The 26,303-nt window shown below is 36.9% G+C and overlaps 1 long non-coding RNA gene across 1 annotated transcript; it reads left to right on the forward strand.

Moving 5' to 3' along the window:
- The first annotated feature begins 217 nt into the window (after positions 1–217).
- On the forward strand, positions 218–22,532 carry LOC128655533 (uncharacterized). The gene is made up of 2 exons (XR_008401839.1): positions 218–354; positions 21,985–22,532. It is a non-coding gene; the product is annotated as an uncharacterized LOC128655533 (long non-coding RNA).
- The last annotated feature ends 3,771 nt before the right edge of the window (positions 22,533–26,303 follow it).

The raw sequence follows: 26,303 nt of genomic DNA on the forward strand, positions 1-26,303 counted from the left end.
AATACGATGACCTATGGTTTTATATATAAAGTCACTTATGTCAGTGCTTGAGATCCTGTGACTATGTCAGCTACCATTTTACAGTACTACAGGCTGAGATCAGAGTCTTTTTCTTTACTCAGGCGGTTTGCCAGTTTCTCAACACCTGCCTTCAAAGTGTCAGTTCTCTGTGCTCATAAATTATAAATCATGTGCCTTGTGTCCCAACGCCTTGGGACATCCACAAAGTTAGAAACTGTCTTGTAACTTAAGAACATGGGCTGTTGGGTGAGACAGCTGAGCAAAAATCAGACATACATCACCACACCACAAAGTCTTCTACCTTTCTACAAGCATATCGCATCAGATTAGAAGGTAATTAGTAGTAATTAGAGAATTATAAGTACTGTGTTAAGTTGAATATTACAGGAGGAAAAGATTCCAGCTCATTTTGCAATGATAAGATTGCAGACTGAGTGGTCATTTGAGTCACACACATAATTAATCATTTGGTAGTGTGTCGAGAGCCTGAACTCTTCTTCGCTCTTTTATGTGTGCTGCAAGGTACTAGTGTACAATGCTGTAATCATAAGCCATAATAGATAAGGAATTGTTATATGCAAAATGGAGACATATTATTGGGGATTATCAAAATATAAATGCTTATGTGTCAATCAATATGACAAAAAATAATGTTATTAAAGTGACATTAATTGCTCACTACTATTAAATGGTTAATTATGAGTAGTAAAAACGATGCAATATACTTTCATTATTTTTCGGCTAGATTACAAGTTTTTGTCGGTAATGGTATGCGGTGCTAACGAGCCTTTTTTTCTTACCGCTCACTTAAGACAACGCTGGTATTACGAGTTCTCTGCAAGCCAGCGATAGCCTCAGAAAAGTGAGCATTGAGCAAAATTTAGCTCCACATCTCACCTCAGTACCAGCGTTGCTTACGGTAGCGGTAAGCTGTCTGAACGTGCTCGTGCAAGATTTCCCCATAGGAAACATTGGGGCTTAGCTGGCTGAAAAAAATGCAGCGTTCAGCTCCTAACGCAGTCCCATTGTTTCCTATGGGGAAAGAAAAGTTATGTCTACACCTAACACCCTAACATGAACCCTGAGTCTAAACACCCCTAATCTTACACTTATTAACCCCTAATCTGCTGACCCCGACATCGTCGCCACCTGTATTTTATTATTAACCCCTAATCTGCCGCTCCAGACACCGCCGCCACCTACATTATCCCTATGAACCCTTAATCTTACACTTATTAACCCCTAATCTGCCGCCCCGACATTGTCGCCACCTGCATAATATTATTAACCCCTAATCTCCCCCCCAACGTCGCCGCCACTATATTACATTTATTAACCCCTAAATCTAACCCTAACACCCCCTAATTTAAATATAATTTAAATACATCTAAATAAATTTACCATAATTAAATAAATTATTCCGATTTAAAACTAAATACTTACCTATAAAATAAGCCCTAAGCTAGCTACAATATAACTAATAGTTACATTGTAGCCATCTTAGGGTTTATTTTTATTTTACAGGCAAGTTTGTATTTATTTTAACTAGGTACAATAGTTATTAAATAGTTATTAACTATTTAATAGTTACCTAGTTAAAATAAGTACAAATTTACCAGTAAAATAAACCCTAACCTAAGTTACAATTACACCTAACACTATAATTAAATTAATTACCTAAACTACCTACAATTAATTACAATTAAATTAAATAAACTAAATTATGAAAAAAAACAACTAAATTACAGAAAATAAAAAAGAAATTACAAATTTTGAAACTAATTACAACTAATCTAATCCCCCTAATAAAATAAAAAAGCCCCCAAAATAAAAAATTCCCTACCCTATACTAAATTACAAATAGCCCTTAAAAGGGCTTTTTGCGGGGCATTGCCTGAAAGTAATCAGCTCTTTTACCTGTAAAAAACAAATACAATACCCCACCAACATTAAAACCCACCACCCACACACCCAACCCTACTCTAAAACCCACCCAATCCCCCCTTGAGCCGTCTTCACCCAGCCGGGCACAAGTGGACCTCCAGACTGGCAGAAGTTCTCATCCGATCCGGCCAGAAGAGGACATCCAGACCGGCAGAAGTCTTCATCCAGACGGCATCTTCTATCTTCTTCAATCCGGAGCGGAGCGGGTCCATCTTGAAGACATCTGACGCGGAGCATCCTCTTCCATCCGATGGCGACTGAAGAATGAAGGTTACTTTAAGTGACGTCATCCAAGATGGTGTCTTTTCAATTCTGATTGGCTGATAGAATCCTATCAGCCAATGGGAATTAAGGATGGAAAAATCCTATTGGCTGATGCAATCAGCCAATAGGATTGAAGTTCAATCCTATTGGCTGATCCAATCAGCCAATAGGATTGAGCTAGAATTCTATTGGCTGATTGGAACAGCCAATAGAATGCAAGATCAATCCTATTGGCTGATTGCATCAGCCAATAGGATTTATCCTACCTTAATTCCGATTGGCTGATAGGATTCTATCAGCCAATCGGAATTGAAGGGACGGCATCTTGGATGACGTCACTTAAAGGAACCTTCATTCTTCAGTCGCCGTCAGATGGAAGAGGATGCTCCGTGTCGGATGTCTTCAAGATGGACCCGCTCCACTCCGGATGGAAGAAGATAGAAGATGCCGCCTGGATGAAGACTTCTGCCAGTCTGTATGTCCTCTTCTGGCCGGATCAGTGAAGACTTCTGCCGGTCTGGAGGTCCACTTGTGCCCGGCTGGGTGAAGACGGCTCAAGGTAGGGTGATCTTCAAGGGGGTAGTGTTAGGTTTTATTAAGAGGGGATTGGGTGGGTTTTAGAGTAGGGTTGGGTGTGTGGGTGGTGGGTTTTAATGTTGGGGGGGTATTGTATTTTTTTTACAGGTAAAAGAGCTGATTACTTTGGGGCAATGCCCCGCAAAAAGCCCTTTTAAGGGCTATTTGTAATTTAGTATAGGGTAGGGAATTTGTTTTATTTTGGGGGGCTTTTTTATTTTATTAGAGGGATTAGATTAGGTGTAATTAGTTTAAAAAATTGTAATTTCTTTTTTATTTTCTGTAATTTAGTGGGGGGGGTTTTTCCGTAATTTAGTTTATTTAATTTAATTGTAATTAATTGTAGGTAGTTTAGGTAATTAATTTAATTATAGTGAAGTGTTAGGTGTAATTGTAACTTAGGTTAGGTTTTATTTTACAGGTAAATTTGTACTTATTTTAACTAGGTAGCTATTAAATAGTTAATAACTATTTAATAACTATTGTACCTAGTTAAAATAAATACAAACTTGCCTGTAAAATAAAAATAAACCCTAAGATGGCTACAATGTAACTATTAGTTATATTTTAGCTAGCTTAGGGCTTATTTTATAGGTAAGTATTTAGTTTTAAATAGGAAGAATTTATTTAATTATGGTAAATTTATTTAGATGTATTTAAATTATATTTAAGTTAGGGGGTGTTAGGGTTAGATTTAGATTTAGGGGTTAATAAATTTAATATAGTGGCGGCGACATTGGGGGGGATATTAGGGGTTAATAATATTATGCAGGTGGCGACAATGTCGGGGGCGGCGGATTAGGGGTTAATAAGTGTAAGATTAGGGGTTCCTAGTGATAATGTAGGTGGCGGCGGTGTCCGGAGCGGCAGATTAGGGGTTAATAATAAAATGCAGGTGGCGACGAAGTGTAAGATTATGGGTGTTTAGACTCGGGGTTCATGTTAGGGTGTTAGGTGTAGACATAACTTTTCTTTCCCCATAGGAAACCATGGTGCTGCGTTAGAAGCTGAACGCTGCTTTTTTGCAGGTGTTAGTTTTTTTTTCAGCCAGCTCAGCCCCATTGTTTCCTATGGGGAAATCGTGCACGAGCACGTTCAGTCAACTTACCGCTACAGTAAGCAACGCTGGTATTGAGGTGAGACGTGGAGCTAAATTTTGCTCAACGCTCTCTTCCCTGAGGCTAACGCCGGCTTGCAGAAAACTTGTAATACCAGCGCTGTCTTAAGCGAGCGGTAAGAAAAAAAGGCTCGTTAGCACCGCACACCATTACCGACAAAAACTCGTAATCTAGCCAAAAGTGTTTCCCCCTTCAGTTGTAATTTAAGTAGGTTTTAAATTTTGTGCATTTTGAGTGTACACTGCAGGCCTAACCCTGCCAAATATTTGTCCCTGATTGGCCCCAGCAGAGGTGATAGGATAATATACTGCAAAATAATAAGTTTTACTAATATAAAAAAATGGCGCTTTATAAACAACTGCACCAAACAATTGGATAGATCACGAGTGAAGTGCAAAATTGAATATATACATATATTTGTAAGTGTTTATATGTATATATACACATATTAACACATATGTGAGACATACCAGTGTGCTTGTCTTCATCGATCGGTCTTCAACTAGCGGTCCCAGAGCCTAGCGGTCCCAGAGCAGTTCCAACTTCTGGATTAGATAATATTCTGTATTATAAGGTATGTATGTTGAAAAAGTCCTTACGCTTATACTTTAACAATTTTGCTCATTCAATCTGGACTAATCTAGAACTGCAAGCCCCTCTAAATGTAGGTAATAAATCAACAATATACCTTAAAACTATACATTTTGGATGTTGACAAAATCAATTCAATTCATTGCTCATTGACATCACTTTTTTCATTATTGGTTTGTTAAAAAATTATCCTATACTTAACATGTGCCAGTCATGTTTTCCTGATCACAATCCAAATTCTCAATGCTTAACAATACATCTACAAGACCATTTTTCACTTACTTAGTTTACAAATAAAATTACTTTTTAACTAGTACAGGTACAAATCCTAAATTCCCAAATCAGAAATTATTCTGATATCCATCATTTTTTCATTATCTTTTTTTTTTCTAAAATAAAATTATTATTATTAAGTCAAAATCTTCTCTGCCTGGATCTTTCGTTCAGTTTTTGTGTTCTGAAATCTAAATGTCGGCCTACATTTATTCAAAACAACTTCCCTTCTCCAAGCTGTCCCATTTTACTGATGCAAATATACTAATATTCTGAAATCTAAGCTATTTCAAAATCCAAACTTTTCCCGCTCCTAAGCAGTTTGGCTAAAGGGTTTTGTACGTATACCCCCCCAAAATCTTCAAATTAAATATTGGTTTCGGGCATGTGCAAAACACCCTGACATTACCCCCAGTATGGGCCATATTACAAGTAGAGCACTAATGATAGTGCAGGATGCGATAAGCAAAATAGCTGGACAGCGCTATCATATGCCATATTACAAATACAAGGCCGATTGGCCGCGAATCTGCAGGGGCGCCATTGCACCAGCAGTTCACAAGAACTGCTGGTGCAATGATAAATGCCGACAGCATATGCTGTCGGCATTTATCGATGTGCAGCGGACATGGTACGCTACATCGTATCATGTCCGCTCGCCCATTAATAAATTGACCCCCTAAAGTAAAGTGTAAGGATTAAAAAATGTTTTTCACAAAACATATGCAAAACAAGTATTAAACTTATATAAAGTTTTAAAAGGTTTAAAAAGGGATATGGTATAAGGCAAAGTGTTTGACTGGAAAGGGTTACAATGTATAGATAACAAGATACAGACTGTAAGGGATACTGTGCCTTTAATTCATTCTACCTGTTAATTGGGTAAATCCCCTTTAAATAGCAAGAACAACTAAGCATCATTGCTTAGTTATTCTAATTCGTTTCTACGAACACCTGAGTGCCAAGCCTCTTTTCCAAGTTCAGTAAGCTGAATCTCTCATCTCTGCACGACTAAGCTGTGTCATTACCAGCTCCACTACAGGACAGGATTCCTCACTTACCTTCCTTCAACTTACTGGAGATTGAGTATTTCGACCTGGCAAGCTGTACTTTACTCCAAATCCTTAAACAGCAAGTATTTACATTTTACTTTGTTTATTGCCTTCCATGCAGTATTGAACTACATTTCCCAGAAGGCCTCTGGACTAAAACCGGAACTTCCTGTTAAACACAAACCAGTGTCTAACAGCACAGCTCAATACCAGAGTGCTGACAGGTAAAAGGGATAACTCTCTGCTGGGGAATAAGGTATCAAATTGAGACATTAACAACTATCTTTGCCTAATACATTTCTGGGAAACTGAAAGCATTCAAACATCTCTGCTTTATCGATGTATTGTGGAACTGTTTAATAAGACTACTAAACCTTTATACTTTATAATATTCTGTGATAATCAAACAATATATCGGCTTATAATTGTTCTCCTCAGTTGTTTTTCACAAAAGGATAGCTAAGTTATTTCCTTTCATTCCTGATATTTGATACTCTGAATTCCACATCTATTTGCCATTTCTTTTTCTTTAATAAACTCTATCAGAACCACATTAGTTTTGGTTCTTATGACACAATCATTCTATATTAACTCACTGCTGTATCAGATTGCCTTAAAGAAATTGGGTACTCATTACTAGCAGTGATACAAACATATTATAATATCTGTATTTTGTGTTCCTTTATTGGATATTCCTTACATAATAACTAAGCCTAAAAGATGGAACTGGAACCAACAGATATCCCACAAATCGTTTATAACCTATCACAGAAAGTTGATCAACTTGCACAAGCAGTCCATGATGTGCAAATTGAGAATCAATCTTTAAGAGCTATTTTAAGGGATTCTATAAGTCTTAGATCAACACAACAGGAGAATACCCCAGAACCCCAGGTTATGTTACCAGAACCCTTTTCTGGAAACCGTAAACTCTATAGACAGTTTAAAAATTCCTGTCAACTCTTGTTTCAATTAAAACCCAGAACATACCTAACTGAGAGGGTTAAGGTTCGGAGTATTATTTCATTCATGAAAGGTGAACCCCGCTCTTGGGCGGATAATCTATGTGAGACAGAAGATCCACTATTGGGTTCACTAGAAGAATTTTTTGAAGCTCTTGATAACCTATATCAAGATAAAGATGTACAATTAACTGCAGAATCCTCCATGAGGAATCTTAAACAGGGTAAGAGGCCAGTCGAGGACTATGTCGCTGACTTTAAGCTATATGCATCTGACACCCAATGGAGCCAAGTTGCACTTCGCAACCAGTTCAGACTTGGTCTTGCTGATAGTCTCAAGGATGAGCTTGCCAGAGTTCAATTACCTAAATCTCTAGAAGCATTAATGAGAACAGCCACACTGTTAGATCGCAGACTACGTGAAAGACGTGCTGAACGATTTAACTCTGATATTCATCCGAAAGTTTATTCAGGACAAAGCTCACGTGACCTACCTACAACCTCAAAAGCGGCTGAACAACCTATGGAGATAGGTATAGCACGAGGACCGCTCACACCTGAAGAAAGACTTCGACGTAGGATTAAATCCTTATGTATGTACTGTGCCAACCCACAACATACCGTCCATGATTGTCCTATCCTCCAAAAGAATAAACGCAGTAAGTCTGGTTATACTTGTACTACAATATTGACTGTACATAACCCAGCTTATTTCACTCTATCCCTCTCTCTACAGTGGGATCAAAGACATCTGACGATTGACGGGATTATAGATTCAGGAGCCTACGGCAACTTTATTGATTTGCAAATTGTTAAATCTAATAAAATCCCCCTTATTCGCAAAACAAAACCTATCTGTGTCCGTGTGATTGATGGTTCACCCATAACTACAGGTCCTGTTACACATCAAACCATACCCATTCACATGTCCTCATTTGGTCATAGCGAATTCATTTCATTTGATGTTTTACCCTCTCCAAACTATCCTGTAGTATTAGGAATTAACTGGTTGCAACAACACAATCCACTTATACAATGGTTACCTGCACATATTAAGTTTAACTCACAATTCTGTATTGAACATTGCACCAATAACCAAACTTGTCTAAATATTGAGTCATCAGAATCTCCAATTCCTACGGAGTATTCTAACTTCAAGGATGTATTTAGCAAGACTGAAGCTGAAAACCTACCACCACATAGACAGTACGACTGTCCCATCGATTTACAGCCCGGAGCAGCCATCCCATATGGACACCTTTATCCACTCAGTCAGCCGGAACTTGAGCATCTCAAGGCTTACCTGGAAGAAAACCTCAGGAAGGGGTTTATTAGACCATCTACTTCCCCAGCAGGAGCTGGCATTTTCTTCGTGCGCAATAAGGATTCATCTATCAGACCTATCATCGATTACCGACAATTAAATAAAGTAACGATCAAGAATTGCTATCCGCTACCACTTATACCAGAGCTCATTGAGCGTCTGTCAGAAGCCACCATATACACCAAATTGGATTTAAGAGGAGCCTACAACCTCATCAGGATTAAAGAAGGGCATGAGTGGCTAACTGCTTTTAGAACCCGATATGGCTTATATGAATACCTCGTTATGCCATTTGGGTTGTGTAACACCCCTGCCACATTTCAGCACTTTATTAATGATATTTTTCACGATCTCTTGGATACTAGTGTTGTTATATACTTGGACGACATCTTAATTTATTCAAAGAATTATACTGATCACGTAGATCATGTAACAGAAGTACTCCGACGATTAAGATTACACAAACTATATGCGAAACCTGAAAAATGTTTGTTCCATACTGACAAAGTAACTTTCCTGGGATATAATTTATCCCCAACAGGCATTGAAATGCAACAAGAAAAGGTTGAGGCTGTTTCCAATTGGGAAATACCTAAGACCAGGAAAGACCTTCAGAGATTCCTGGGTTTCTCAAATTATTATAGGAAGTTTATTAGAGATTTCTCAAAAGTTGCTAAACCTCTAACAAAGTTGACTAGTATATCTATTCCATTTCAATGGACTTCAGAAGCTGATGTAGCGTTTAACACCTTAAAAAGCCTTTTTACTACAGCACCTATTCTGACATTTCCAAATCCTTCATTCTACTATATCTTAGAAGTCGATTCCTCTGACTTCGCAATTGGGGCTGTATTATCCCAACAAAAGGATCTCATTAGTCCCTTACACCCCATCTCTTATTATTCCAAAGTTATGACACCAGCAGAGAGGAATTATCCAATCGGAGACAAAGAACTTCTTGCTATAAAACAGGCTCTTGAATACTGGAGACATCTTTTAGAAGGAACAATACACCCTATCAAGATTTTCACTGACCATAAAAACCTCCAATATTTACAATCAAACAAAACATTATCCGCAAGACAAGTTCGTTGGAGCCTCTACTTTTCTAGATTCTCTTTTAACATTATTTATAGACCAGCGAATAGAAATGGGAAGGCGGACGCGCTTTCAAGGTTACCTCAGAAACCTGATCCCCAAAACTATCCAACGGAGATTATTCCTAAACACCATTTCATTGGTCTCACTGACACCTTTATGTCAGAACTAAAAAGGCATACCAGTCAAGAGACCGAACAAGATCACTCAACACATCAAATCAAGTCTGGGATTTACTATCACAAAGGGAGGATCTATGTACCTGTTTCACTGAGAACAAAACTTCTACAGATCCATCATGATACTCCCCTTTCGGGACACCCTGGAATCCAACGTACTCTAGAGTTACTCAAAAGGTCTTTTTGGTGGCCAAAGATGAGAGAGAGCGTTCAACAACACATTCAAACTTGCATTATATGCAACACATCCAAACCAGAGAGAAAACCTCTGTATGGGTTACTGATGTCACTCCCTATACCCACCAAACCATGGCAACATCTATCGATGGACTTTATCGTTGACTTACCTCCATCAAAAAATCAAACTACGATTTTTGTGGTAGTAGACATTTTCACAAAAATGGCCCATTTCCTACCTTTCCACAAATTGCCAACATCCGCTGAAACATCTCAATTGTTCTTAGACAACATAGTAAAACTTCACGGAATACCTTCTATCCTTACAACAGATAGAGGAACACAGTTCACCTCTAGGTTTTGGTCAAAATTATATGATCTCACTCAAATAGATCATAGATTTTCTACCTCATTCCATCCACAAACAAATGGCCAGGCAGAACGCGTGAATCAGTGGTTGGAACAATACATAAGATGCTTTTGTTCCTTCCATCAAAACAATTGGGTTGACTTCATATCTACCGCTGAGTTCGCTTACAATAACTCTATTAATTCATCAACAAAACTCACACCATTTTTTGCTAACTATGGATATCATCCCACCTTTCTACTGGACTCAAATGACGACTTAAATTTTCCTCTGGTGGATGACTTACACAATTCACTAGTTGATAATTTCAACTTCATTCACCGGAATATCGAGGACTCGCAAGCTGCACAAAAAAAGTTTTATGATTTACGCAGAAGATCCCCTCCAAATTACTCCATCGGAGAGAAAGTTTGGTTGTCCACAAAAAACCTGAAGCTACAATTACCCAGTAAAAAGTTGGCAAGTCTTTTCATCGGTCCATATCGCATTAAAGGTATAGTTAATCAAAATGCTGTCACTCTCGAACTTCCTGATAGCCTTCTTATTCACCCACCTGTACATGTGTCACTTCTAAAGCCTTATATGGAGCAGAGGGATACCACCATTTTACTACCTCCTCCTCCACTCCTCCTCGACCCAGATGAGTTCGAAGTTCAATCCATTCTGGACTCCAGATTGCGTCAGGGTACCTTGCAATATCTTATTCGGTGGAAGAATTTCTCTTCCGATGAGGATTCTTGGGAACCTGCTTCTAATATCAATGCTCCCAGGTTGATCTCTTCTTTTCATCGCCGTCACCCTGACAGACCTCATCCAACCGCTGTGGAACAGCGTCCTTAAGTGGGGGGTCCCGTAAGGGATACTGTGCCTTTAATTCATTCTACCTGTTAATTGGGTAAATCCCCTTTAAATAGCAAGAACAACTAAGCATCATTGCTTAGTTATTCTAATTCGTTTCTACGAACACCTGAGTGCCAAGCCTCTTTTCCAAGTTCAGTAAGCTGAATCTCTCATCTCTGCACGACTAAGCTGTGTCATTACCAGCTCCACTACAGGACAGGATTCCTCACTTACCTTCCTTCAACTTACTGGAGATTGAGTATTTCGACCTGGGAAGCTGTACTTTACTCCTAATCCTTAAACAGCAAGTATTTACATTTTACTTTGTTTATTGCCTTCCATGCAGTATTGAACTACATTTCCCAGAAGGCCTCTGGACTAAAACCGGAACTTCCTGTTAAACACAAACCAGTGTCTCACAGCACAGCTCAATACCAGAGTGCTGACAGGTAAAAGGGATAACTCTCTGCTGGGGAATAAGGTATCAAATTGAGACATTAACAACTATCTTTGACTTTGCCTAATACATTTCTGGGAAACTGAAAGCATTCAAACATCTCTGCTTTATCGATGTATTGTGGAACTGTTTAATAAGACTACTAAACCTTTATACTTTATAATATTCTGTGATAATCAAACAATATATCTGCTTATAATTGTTCTCCTCAGTTGTTTTTCACAAAAGGATAGCTAAGTTATTTCCTTTCATTCCTGATATTTGATACTCTGAATTCCACATCTATTTGCCATTTCTTTTTCTTTAATAAACTCTATCAGAACCACATTAGTTTTGGTTCTTATGACACAATCATTCTATATTAACTCACTGCTGTATCAGATTGCCTTAAAGAAATTGGGTACTCATTACTAGCAGTGATACAAACATATTATAATATCTGTATTTTGTGTTCCTTTATTGGATATTCCTTACACACACACACACACACACATACAAGAGTAGGTGGATCTGCACTCTCACAAATCATAGTTAGACAACAATAAGGGTGCTTGTAATAATATAAATAGAAAAAATACAGACCGCTTGGCTGGGCTGGTCGGTTGGGGGCTTGTCTGGTCCGGTCCAGAGGGTGTGTGTACTGGGGCCGGTCTTTAAAAATCTCTCCCTCTCCCTTTGCAGTTAAGTAGATAAAAACATGTAAAATCATATTTACGCAATATATGTTTAGTAAAGTGTTAAACTGTGTATTTACTGAAATATTCCACATTCCAATGTTCTACACATAGGGGAATACAGCATGTTCTATGTATTTTTTAAAAAGATATTCCTATTCTGTATATATCTATACCTATATATAACCAGGTATTAATATAAGTATACATATATATTTTACCAAAACCCATCATATATTTATTTATGAATAAATAGAACATATTCTGCTATGTGAAGAACATAGGAATGTGAAATATTCATATTTTCATGTCAGGTTAGCGCACATGAGAATATGCGATCAAGTTTGCGCAAGAGTGGGGTGTTAGGTTTTTTCCACTTTTTTTTGCTCCTCTGACTTCTATGGGGAATACGTAATTGTGCATGCAATATTCTAATTTCACTTATTTGCGGAGTTAAGGCTTGAGCAGGACCATTAAATAGAGCTCCAATTGTAATCTGGCCCTATGTTAAAAGGAAATGGTATAATAAAACTATGTGTGGGCCGAGTAAATCTATACAGCCTGTGTAAGTTGAGTGAATGGTCAATATACACTCATGCCGTAATATTTTAGACCAAGGAGGCTCATGTGTGTAGTTAGATACAAAAATAGAGATATACCTTTGCACAAACCTGTTGTCTGACAACTCTTCTGGAAGAAATAAGAACCAACCCCTATAGCTCCAACAATGGTAAAGAGTATATAGTTGTTATGATTTTTGGTTAAATAGAAACAGTGCTTTGAATCACAACTGCTGAGACAGTATGAGTAAAAGAGAAATGATGATGTTTCTGGATTTGTAATATATTATGAGTTTAATTAGGATTGAAAGAGCTGTGATTTTTGTTTTGGTTCATCTGTGAGAGATTTGGTACTTGCAACAAGGTTTCCACAGTGGAGTGAATGGTTACAGATCTCCCTTGATTTGCTGTAGACGTAACAGGTAGTATATTTAGATTTTATATACAGTGTGTAGTTAATGGCAGTTATGTGCCTGTGCTGTAGGAATAGAACCAGTTCTGTGTTGAAAGTCTGAATGCACAATGTCAAGATCTATGCAGCAGATATAGCCTGGAATTAGGGATTAGAGATCTGTAACTTTACTTAGTCTCCATGGAGTAATGGAAATACAGGAGGAAGGCAAATGCTGTAAGCAGCAGCGATCGTCGGCTGACAGTGACGTCACAAGAGGTAGGAGGAGTATGCTCCGAGTCACGGAAAGACTGTCCGTTTGGTTACCAGGTGTCTGAAGCGGCAGAGATCTTTGGCAGACAGTGACGTCTCTAGTGAAGGGGGAGTGAGCTCCGTCTGTAGGAAAGATTGTCGATTTCTGGCAGTAGATTACTCCGACTTGAAATCTGTTTACGGAATGATAGCAGGTATTAACGCAACTGTGTAAAGTCAGGCTGTTACTATAATGTTACCTCTGTCTAGAGCAGAGCTTTCCAAACTTTTCATGTTGGTGACACACTTTTTAGACCTACATCATTTCGCGACACAGTAATTCAGTTGTACTAGCAAACAGGAGGTTAAACTAACTTGTTTAAAGAGATATAGACACATACATAAATAATATAATAACGAAATGTTTTGACAAGTAACAATATGTATGTGCAAGAATTAAAAAAAAGTTTAATAACACCAATAGCTATACTATTTTAATGGGATGTATGAGGTTGATGGGATGAACACATTTGGTGAAATATTAGATAAAGACACTCACATTTTCATCATCAAGCATTTTTAAGCTTCCGCTTCCTATCCATATATCAAGAGCAGGAGTAGCAATGCACTACTGGGAGCTAGCTGCAAAAAAAAACCCACTTTGACTTCTGACTTCAGCTCAGCATTTAAGCTGCCGCCCTAGTCCAACTGACTAATGCCCGCGCTGCAAACACACTGCTATCCCAATCACTGACTACACATGCAGTCACAAACCGATTGAGGAGACTACACGTGCAGTCAGGAGCAAATGTGCCGCCAAAGGGAATAGTTTCAGTTCTTGGTGAGCTGCGCCAATAGGTTAGGATGATCTGTGAACCAATAGGTATCCATCACGTGTCAACCACGTGATATGCGTAGCAGGCAGGCGGAAAGGCGGAAAAACAAAATATTTTTTTTATTTTTTTTTTTAAATTCAAAGAAATTTGTGCTGAAGCAGGGACACACCTACACACTGCCACCGACACACTAGTGTGTCACAGCACACAGTTTGGAAAGCACTGGTGTAGAGTGTTACAGTATCTCTTCTTAAGTTTTCCTCTGTATATTAGATCGTACCTTGCTTCCGTGGCAAATCTTGCTTCCGTGACAAACTCTTCCCAGTCCTGAGTCTCAAACTCTTTTATTACCTCCAGAATCTACGTTTGCAGTGGGAGATTCCAGCCATGCCTCTTTTAAGTCCAGAAACAGCATGGATCTGGGCTCTGTGTTTGCACTGTGGGGTGACGTGTGGCGATTGGCAAAAAGGCATCCTGGGATACCGGCTTGTATTCCTTTCAACCCAGAAACAGCGTGGATTCGGGTTTTGTGTTTGCAGCCCTGGGTCATGTGTGGCGATCAGCCAATAGGCGTCTTTGGATACTGGTTTGTGTTCCTTTCAACCCCGAAAGGGTTTAAATGGCAAACATAAGATCCTTTGCATAAATTTCCTTATGTGATATATCTGTCTATGCTTACAGATATGGTTATTACCTTCAATACGTTTCGCCTTATCCAAGGCTTTTTCAAGATGGGTGAATAGTAAAAGTTGCTCATTTAAAAACCCCTCCTGTTTTCCTGATTGGTTGATTGGATAAAGGTTCTGTTAAAGATGTTATTATTTCTAAAGGTGGTATTGGTAGTGAACTATTAATTGTACACTTACTAATAGCTTTATACTAGGTTTGTCTGCAGCTTACCAGCGCTTTTCTGGTCTACTATATACTCATGTGTGTAGTTACTCACAGCAAGGATCGGCGTTACAGGAGAATTATCAAACCGGACTTATAGTTATTGGCAATCTCCACCTCTGTTATACGTCCAGTGTAGGACTTTTGTCAAGCTGAAGGGAGGGACAAGTTGTAAAAATGACTGCTGGAATTTTAGAGCAACAGAAGTAGCACCTCTAACAGTCATGCATCACAAAAAACTCTACTCTCATGGATATCAAGCAATTGCAAACTAAAATAAAAAATAAAATAAAAAAAATAAACAAAATTGTTGTATATATGTGTGGCACAAGTATTAGCACCCTTTTAGTCAATACTTTGTAATACCTCCCTTTGCCAAGATAACAGCTCTGAGTCTTCTTTAATTCCTGGTCAGGTTGGAGAATATATGAAATAAACAAGGGAAATCACGCAAGCAGTAAAGCGTTATAACTCACAGCACATAGATACTCCAAATAATTTCAACAATGGCGGATAGAGACCGGTGTAGATCCAATACTAAATAGGCAAACAATCAGACAAAACTTCTTCTCTTCACCTGCCGCACCGCTACGAAACAACCCCTTATATCCAGCTTTCAGCGTTACCTTAATTCCGTAATACGCTGCTGTACATTCTCCCGGGGCGGCTTACTTCGGTCAAGGAGAGGTGGCGACCACAGAGTAAGTGCGACCGTCAACCTCTATCCTTTCACCGGTAATCCCAATCGCGGGTGTAGGGCTTACTTCCGGAAGTGACGTCAATTCACCGGTCTCTGTAGCCGTTCCGCTCTCTTCTAGCTGTGTTAGTGGGTATGATGGCAAATGCTCAAACCAGCTTACCTGGACCTGAGAACAAGGGCTCCTCACAACCCTTAGAAAATGCAAAAATAGAAAAAAGAAAGCGGTCCAAGAATGGTAAGCTAAAAAACGGGTACTTTATTAATCCATTAAAACAGGTGTAGAATACAAGAAAACATTAAAATAGTGATGGAAAAAGGTCTAACGCGTTTCGGCTAGCTGTTGCCGTATTCATAGACCATATCCTATGACCATAAACTTAGTTGTTATATAGATCTATAGTTAATTAATTAATTAATTCTACCTGCCAGACTTAACTCCTTACATGCTGACAGCTGAAATGTGAGTAAGGCTGATACGTCAAAAAGATATGTCAAAAAGCTATCACACACACTATGAAATTATTTGTAATTTAAATACTAAAATAATTCAGAAAAAGAAAAAAACTTTTAAATTTTATATTCTAAATTGGACTGAAAGTAATCCTATACTCACAGCTAAGAAATATAAACAAGATATTCTGAAAAACATTCTTAGGTGTAGGTAATTAAATAAACATATTTTTTCACTCGTGTGTACAGAGCATAGAAACCTAGAAATTGGTACAATATATCATCATAGACAATATCCAGTATATTGAAATATATAATAATAAAAGAGTCAGGATTTAAGTGTAGAGTATTTGCATGTAATGCATTTTAAGCAATACTTTCTCTTAAAGCTAAATATACAGTAAATAGAAACAATTATTTGATCCTTATAAACCTATCCTGGAACTCTTAATTAAAAATATAAATAATTAAACAACAAAACATTTTGTCTAAATGAATACCTAAATATAGTTTCTAATGACTTTATTACTCCCAAAAATTTACAAGATCATATTCAGAGTTATACTCCATAGGGACCTGTGTCTTCAATTTAAATATCCAATAGACCTCTTGTCTACCTAAGATTTGGGATCTATCTCCTCCTCTATTTGGTGTTTTAACAGCTTCAATGATATTCCAGCTAAAGGATTTAACAGATTGGTTATGCTCAAAAATAAAGTGTCTACTCAATTCTGAGCAGGGTACCTTATTTCTGATATCCCCTAGATGTTCTCTTATACGTGTTCTCACATCACGTGTTGTGAGACCCACGTATTGACCTTTACAAAGTGTGCATTCAGCTTAGTAAATTACATAGCAAGAACTGCAGTTGACACATCCCTGTACATTAAAGCTCTCTCCTGTTACATGTGATGTAAAAGTACTTGTTACATTGTGGTACTCACATGCTTTGCAGCGACTGCTGCCGCATTTAAAGCTGACACTATGTTTTAACCATGAACTATCATCTCTATTCCTCTTAGTTTTAAGCATACTGGGTGATAGCACATTTGCCAGTGTACTATTCTTAGAGTAAACAAATTTGCAACCATCACTTATAATATCTTTCAATATTTTGTCTCCATATAAAATTGGAAGATATTTTTTTATAATACCACAAATATCATTATATTGATTAGAATATTTAGTGATGAATATGGGTCTTGTGTCAACATTCTGTACTTTTTTAGTTTGTAGTAGGTCCTTTCTCTTATAATTATCAACCTCTTTTTTGATTCTCAAGACTTCATTTTTCTGGTAACCTCTTTCTGTCAGACGCTCAACTAGATTTTCACTTTCCTTTACATAATCTGTTTCTCTAGAGCAATTTCTTTTTACTCGCATCATCTGACCTTTAATGATACCTTTGAATACATGTCTGGGGTGACTACTGGTAGCGTATAATAGAGCATTACCAGCAATCGGTTTTCGATATAGGGTGGTATTTATACAACTATTAAATGTTTCTCCCTTTAAAATAATATCCAAAAAGTTAATTTGCTCTCTATTCCACTCTTTGGTTAATTTCAAACCCATAAAATTAGTGTTAAGGTAATTCACAAACCTATCTGCTTCATTCTCGTCACCTTCCCATATCAATATAAGATCATCAATGAATCTCTTATATTGAATTATATGTTTGTTAAAGGGGTTATTATCACTGTAAATATATGTTTCCTCAAGCCATCCCATTACCAGGTTCGCATATGAGGGCGCAAAACGTGCCCCCATAGCCGTCCCTTGTTGTTGCACATAGTAATCATTTTCAAAGAGAAAGCTATTGTGCTGAAGAAGAAACTCTATTACCTTCAGCACATATAGTTTAAAGTCAACATTCATTTTGGTGTCCCTATCCAGGTAGTACTGTACAGCCCGCAGGCCTATAGTGTGTGGAATGGATGAATATAATGAGATGGCATCTATTGTCAACCAACTATATTTCTTATACCATCTATGCTCTCCAAAAATATTTAGGACATGAGTGGTATCTCTTGTATAGCTACTCAATCCAAGAACATAAGGCTGTAGTATATCATCCACCCATTCTGATAGGTGTTCCAATAGGGAACCATTACCGGACACAATCGGTCTTCCCTTTATATCCTTTAATCCTTTATGTGTCTTGGGTAAATGATAGAACACAGCTGTTCTTGGGTGTTCTATATACAGGTAATCAAAAGTGGATTTGTCAATGAAGCCATATCTCCTACCTTCATTGAGAAGTTTAAGTAGTTACTACAGCCTTATGTTCTTGGATTGAGTAGCTATACAAGAGATACCACTCATGTCCTAAATATTTTTGGAGAGCATAGATGGTATAAGAAATATAGTTGGTTGACAATAGATGCCATCTTCTTATATTCATCCATTCCACACACTATAGGCCTGCGGGCTGTACAGTACTACCTGGATAGGGACACCAAAATGAATGTTGACTTTAAACTATATGTGCTGAAGGTAATAGAGTTTCTTCTTCAGCACAATAGCTTTCTCTTTGAAAATGATTACTATGTGCAACAACAAGGGACGGCTATGGGGGCACGTTTTGCGCCCTCATATGCGAACCTGGTAATGGGATGGCTTGAGGAAACATATATTTACAGTGATAATAACCCCTTTAACAAACATATAATTCAATATAAGAGATTCATTGATGATCTTATATTGATATGGGAAGGTGACGAGAATGAAGCAGATAGGTTTGTGAATTACCTTAACACTAACTTTATGGGTTTGAAATTCACCAAAGAGTGGAATAGAGAGCAAATTAACTTTTTGGATATTATATTAAAGGGAGAAACATTTAATAGTTGTATAAATACCACCCTATATCGAAAACCGATTGCTGGTAATGCTCTATTATACGCTACCAGTAGTCACCCCAGACATGTATTCAAAGGTATCATTAAAGGTCAGATGATGCGAGTAAAAAGAAATTGCTCTAGGGAAACAGATTATGTAAAGGAAAGTGAAAATCTAGTTGAGCGTCTGACAGAAAGAGGTTACCAGAAAAATGAAGTCTTGAGAATCAAAAAAGAGGTTGATAATTATAAGAGAAAGGACCTACTACAAACTAAAAAAGTACAGAATGTTGACACAAGACCCATATTCATCACTAAATATTCTAATCAATATAATGATATTTGTGGTATTATAAAAAAATATCTTCCAATTTTATATGGAGACAAAATATTGAAAGATATTCTAAGTGATGGTTGCAAATTTGTATACTCTAAGAATAGTACACTGGCAAATGTGCTATCACCCAGTATGCTTAAAACTAAGAGGAATAGAGATGATAGTTCATGGTTAAAACATAGTGGCAGCTTTAAATGCGGCAGCAGTCGCTGCAAAGCATGTGAGTACCACAATGTAACAAGTACTTTTACATCACATGTAACAGGAGAGAGCTTTAATGTACAGGGATGTGTCAACTGCAGTTCTTGCTATGTAATTTACTAAGCTGAATGCACACTTTGTAAAGGTCAATACGTGGGTCTCACAACACGTGATGTGAGAACACGTATAAGAGAACATCTAGGGGATATCAGAAATAAGGTACCCTGCTCAGAATTGAGTAGACACTTTATTTTTGAGCATAACCAATCTGTTAAATCCTTTAGCTGGAATATCATTGAAGCTGTTAAAACACCAAATAGAGGAGGAGATAGATCCCAAATCTTAGGTAGACAAGAGGTCTATTGGATATTTAAATTGAAGACACAGGTCCCTATGGGGTATAACTCTGAATATGATCTTGTAAATTTTTGGGAGTAATAAAGTCATTAGAAACTATATTTAGGTATTCATTTAGACAAAATGTATTGTTGTTTAATTATTTATATTTTTAATTAAGAGTTCCAGGATAGGTTTATAAGGATCAAATAATTGTTTCTATTTACTGTATATTTAACTTTAAGAGAAAGTATTGCTTAAAATGCATTACATGCAAATACTCTACACTTAAATCCTGACTCTTTTATTATTATATATTTCAATATACTGGATATTGTCTATGATGATATATTGTACCAATTTCTAGGTTTCTATGCTCTGTACACACGAGTGAAAAAATATGTTTATTTAATTACCTACACCTAAGAATGTTTTTCAGAATATCTTGTTTATATTTCTTAGCTGTGAGTATAGGATTACTTTCAGTCCAATTTAGAATATAAAATTTAAAAGTTTTTTTCTTTTTCTGAATTATTTTAGTATTTAAATTACAAATAATTTCATAGTGTGTGTGATAGCTTTTTGACATATCTTTTTGACGTATCAGCCTTACTCACATTTCAGCTGTCAGCATGTAAGGAGTTAAGTCTGGCAGGTAGAATTAATTAATTAACTATAGATCTATATAACAACTAAGTTTGTGGTCATAGGATATGGTCTATGAATACGGCAACAGCTAGCCGAAACGCGTTAGACCTTTTCCCATCACTATTTTAATGTTTTCTTGTATTCTACGCCTGTTTTAATGGATTAATAAAGTACCCGTTTTTTAGCTTACCATTCTTGGACCACTTTCTTTTTTCTATTTTTGTAGAATATATGGCAAGGGATCTGAGACCATTCCTGCATACAGAATCTCTCCAGATCCTTCAAATTTTGAAGTCAATGCTGGTGGACTCTCCTCTTCAGTTCACCAAACAGGTTTTCTATGGGGTTCAAGTCAGGGGACTGGAATGGCCACGGCAGGACCATGGTTTTTTGGTCAGTAAATCCTTTCTGTGTTGATCTTTATGTATGTTTTGGATCATTGTCCTAATGGAAGATCCAACAATGGCCCATTTCAAGATTTCTGGCAGAGACAGTCAGGTGTTCATTTAATATCTGTCCATGATGCCATGTATCCTAACAAGATGTTCAGGTCCTTTGGCAGAAAAACAATCCAAAAACATTAAAGAACAACCAACATATTTAACCGTAGGCATGAGGTACTTTTCCATATGGCTACTTCTCTGTGTGCTCTAAACCCACCCAGAGGCGTAACTAGAAACCACAGGGCCGAGGTGCAAGAATCCCCCCCAAAAACAAAAATGTCAATTTGATACATATCTTTTTTTTTTCAACATAGATAGAGCATGCCATTTTAAACAAATGTCTAATTTACATCTATTATCTAATTGTTTTTGTTCTTTTGGTATACTTTATTGAAAAGGCTCAGTGCACTGCTGGAACCCATGTGCTGATTGGGGTTGCTGTGCATATATGCCTATTGTCATTGGCTCACCCAATGTGTTCATTGAGTTCACAGTAGTGCATTGCTGCTCCTTAAACAAAGGATACAAAGAGAAAGAAGCAAATTTGATAATATAAGTATAGTTGTTTAAAATTGTATTCACTATCTGAATAGAGAAATAAGAAAAAATGGGGTTTATGTCCCTTTGCTTTATAGCCTTTATATGTTATATGTATATGTGTAAGCTATGTACAGATACTTGCTACAGAAAAATAATAATTCCTAAAAACATGTTTCTATTTGGTGTAAACAGTACAATGAAATAGTCTTAACCACATTAAACACATAGTGCTACTACCCCCATGCGCTGAAGTTGATTAAAGGGACATGAAACCCAACATTTTTCTTTCAGGATTTAGATACAGCATAGATAGTATTTTAATCAACTATGGATGTATAACATGGTCTTCAGAAATCCACCTGTGCATTTATAAAATGCCTGTGCTAGTATCACACATGATGTTACTCACGTACATCCTGCTGCTGGCCCTGGGTTGTAATTGTGAGTCTGTTGCACATACACTCTGTATATCACACACATACACAACATGCTGCATGCCATGTGTGTATATACAGAGACTGTTCTGCACATGTCATATCTCACAGACATGTTACAAACAGCCTATACCACATATGCCATGCTGCTGGTGCTAGTTACAGTGTGTGTGTGTGTCACATTATTATTCCATCCCGTCCCCAGGCAGCTCTTGGTGCCCAGCCTCTCCGGCTAGGTTTCTGATAACGACCCCAAACACACCTTCAAGATGACCACTGCCTTGCTAAAGAAGCTGAGGGTAAAGGTGATGGACTGGCCAAGCAAGTTTTCATACCTAAACCTTATTGAGCATCTGTGGGGCATCCTCAAACGGAAGGTGGGGGAGCACAAGGTCTCTAACATCCACCAGCTCAGTGATGTCGTCATGGAGGAGTGGAAGAGGACTCCAGTGGCAACCTGTGAAGCTCTGGTGAACTCCATGCCCAAGAGGGTTAAGGCAGTGCTGGAAAATAATGGTGGCCAAACAAAATATTGACATTTTGGGCCCAATTTGGACATTCCACTTAGGGGTGTACTCACTTTTGTTGCCAACGGTTTAGACATTAATAGCTGTGTGTTGAGTTATTTTGAGGGGACAGCAAATTTACACTGTTATATAGGCTGTACACTCACTAGTACTACTTTACATTGTAGCAAAGTGTAATTTCTTCAGTGTTGTCACATGAAACGATATAATAAAATATTTACAAAAATGTGAGGGGTGTACTCACTTTTGTGAGATACTATATATATATATATATATATATATATATATATATATATATATATATATATATATATAGAGGTAACAAAGGCAAAATGCAGTAGACGAGATGAAATTAAAAGTTCCAAACTTTAATATTTAAGCTTAAAAATGCCTACAACATCCATGGGATACATGTATATATACCTGTATATATCATAACATTAAGGTATAGCAAGGTGAGCATGTCAATACTTTTTGCAATTTGTTTCTTTTTGTGACAATATTACACTATATCAATATTGTGTTTTTTTTTGTCTCCCACCTGCAACTTAGAGCTATTTCCACTACCTAGTCTACATACTAACCTTTCCCACTGAAGGTATTGGGATTTGGAATTTAGCAGCTGGTTCATTAATAAAGGGAATAATAATTAAAGAGACATAAAACCCAACATTTTTCTTTCAGATAGAGAATAGATTTTGAACAACTTTTTAGTTTACTTCTACTAACTAATTTGCTTCATTCCTTTGTTATCCTTTATTGAAGAAGCAACAATGCACACTATTATTTACTTTTTACTTGTTATCCAGCCATGCTAATTTTTTACTTTGAGTTTGAGTTAGCGCTCCAACTTAAAAAAAACCCCCCAAAAAATAACTTTTTAATCTGGCCCTATATTCGATAACATTAGGAAGCAGGGCACCAAACAGACACAAATGCTTATATAAAAGTGGAAACCAATCACAAAAAAACAAAAATGTGAAAATAAATGTGATAGTAGATGTCAAAAAAAGACAACAAGTATAATAAAATTTTCAATAAGAGATCCAAAGATCTATAACATATTCAAATATAAAGGAAATGTCCAATAAGTGATGTGATCGAATCCGATGGTCTTGAAAAAATCCTCAAAGTGAAAAAAGAGAAAACAATATATAGGGGCATATTTATCAAGCTCCGAATGGAGCTTGATGCCCCGTGTTTCTGGCGAGCCTGCAGGCTCACCAGAAACAGCGGTTATGAAGCAGCGGTCACAAAGACCGCTTCTCCATAACCCTGTCCGCCTGCTCTGAGCAGGCAGACAGACATCACCGGAAATCAACCCGATCGAGTACGATCGGGTTGATTGACACCCCCCTGCTGGCGGCTGATTGGCTGCGAGTCTGCAAGGGGCGGCGTTTCCCCAGCAGCTCTTGTGAGCTGCTGGTGCAATGCTGAATATGGTGAGCGTATTGCTCGCCATATTCAGCGAGGTCTGTCGGACCTGATCCGCACTGTGGGATCAGGTCCGACAGACCTTGATAACTATGGGCCATAGTGTAAATTCTGTGATGTACCCAATGGTAAATAAAATGTGTTTAGACGATATCCTACTCACATGAGATGGAGCTATAGTAAGCTCATTCACTGCACACACCTGCTTTTATAGTGGCAGGCAAGGGCTTCAAGAAGAACAATTTATTAAAATATACAAATAAAATACAATAAAACATCCAATATATCAACATACATATGCGTAATCTGAGTACTTTCTAGGAACATTCAATAATAACTGCGAGTAATTTACCCCTATTGCGGATGGATGCAGATACAGGGCAGCGTTCAAACCGCTCTTGATCTTCGCTTCCAGTACCTGCATGGTCTACACTCGTTTTCTGATGTAGTTGGGTATAAATGGATGAGTCCTTGAAGGGAGATAAAATCTGACGTACGTTTCCCCGTTAACCAACAGTTTTTTCAAGGAAGAACTGTATGCATGTCAAATATTAATATATTTAGACATTATTAAAATAATTAATCAACAGGTGTTGCAATTGCTAATCAACCAAAATCGCTGTTTTATTTATCATTAATACTGCATGCAATTTTTATTTTTGAAATACAAGATCAGGAGATTAACAATGTAGAGAACGATTTTGTGTTGTTTTTGGGAGGCAACAATTCTGTGCTTCATTGGTAGATTGATTGTGCTCACAAGAAAAATACACTGAAAAAGTGTTTGCTTACGAGTGGAGTGCTATTTAATTTTCCCACTCTCATAAAGTACAGGCAGACAGTGTCCCGTGTAGGAGAACAGATAGGGGAAATATATAGCTTTACATAGAGCATATACTGACATAAATTTAACTTTATGTCAGTATATGCTCTATGTAAAGCTATATATTTCCCCTATCTGTTCTCCTACACTGGACACTGTCTGCCTGTTACCTAAGCCCCCCTCATGATTTTTACGACACCTCCTCCTCTCCCTGCACTGTCTTCTTAGCTATTCTGTGTTTTAAGATATAGTCTGTAAATTCCATTGAATTGGTCAGTATTGCTTTAGACTTGATAAAGGAAGGAACTCTTCCGAAAGCTTGTCAACTTATAAATGTATAGTTAGTCCAATAAAAAAAGTATCATTGCTCAATGCAATATTCTTGTTATTTTATATATATATTGATATATATATATATATATATATATATATATATATATATATATATATGTATGTATATATATATATATATATATATATATATATATATATACTGTATATAGATGATTAAATATAGGTATAGCTATATACAGATATGTATAGTAATATATTTATATATATATCTATACATGTATTAATATGTTTATATGTTATATATGTTGGAAAATACATATATACACATATAAATACATATGTGCACACATATATACATATATATATATTTATACATACATATATTTAGACAGGTATATGTATGTATCTCTATGAAAAATCCCTTTGCAGTCCTTTTTTTTCTTAACATCTGAGACCTCATATCTTCAAGCCCTTTTTTAAGCGATTTTTTCCCCAATAATTTTTTTATATGGTGTTATTATGAGTGTAACTGTACTTTTTAATGTCATTTTGATATGTTTTGTGCCACTTTTTATTCAAGCGTAACAGTTAACCAGAGCTCTGGTGTTGCGCTATTCCAAAAAAAGTTAAATTCAATTGCACTCAAGCGAACGTGTTTACTTTCAACCAAACACATTAAACCAATCACGCGATAGAATCTTCAGTCAATCACTGCTGCTTCTTACATTGAGGGAAGCAGGCTCACATGTGCAAACTTGCCCCACAAGGGGTCCGGAGCAGCTTACGCTGCATCGTACACGGAGCCCTCAATCTGTCAGAAAAAGTGAAGAGAAAATGGAGCCTACTACTTACCTAAGTGTCGAAACTAGTTTTAGATAACATTAAATAATATATGCTGAAGAGACTCATGCTCAGTAGAGGAATTGTGTTACAAAATCATATGACATTAGAACTTAAGTCATGTAATTTCTGCTCTCTTATCTCACTAAAGCAGTGACTACACTGAGAATTTCTACATGATTATTATACAAGAAAACAAGTAAGCTGTTTGCTGTTTTTTAACACAATCTGTTTCTTTTCATGTTTACTTTAATTTATGATAATTTTTTTTACTAAAGTAGAACTGTTTTATATCCCTTTAAAGAGATAGTCAAAATGAAACATTCATTATTGAAATATATTATGCAATTTTAAACAACTTTACAATTTACTTCTTTTATCAAATTTTGCTACATTTTTTAAGATTGTATCCCTTTTAAACATTTTTGTAGACACATATTTTGCTTTGCAGTGCTTATATGCTGATATACACTATGAATATCTAAAAAATGACTTCATTCCCCTTCACTTATTACACCTTTACAATAGTAGTTAATACATAAAAATAGTCTGGAAGCTTTATTGAGACACCTGACATGTACAACTAAATCAATATAGACAAATAAA

Source organism: Bombina bombina, chromosome 4 (genome assembly GCF_027579735.1).
Source record: "Bombina bombina isolate aBomBom1 chromosome 4, aBomBom1.pri, whole genome shotgun sequence".
Lineage (NCBI taxonomy): Eukaryota > Metazoa > Chordata > Amphibia > Anura > Bombinatoridae > Bombina > Bombina bombina.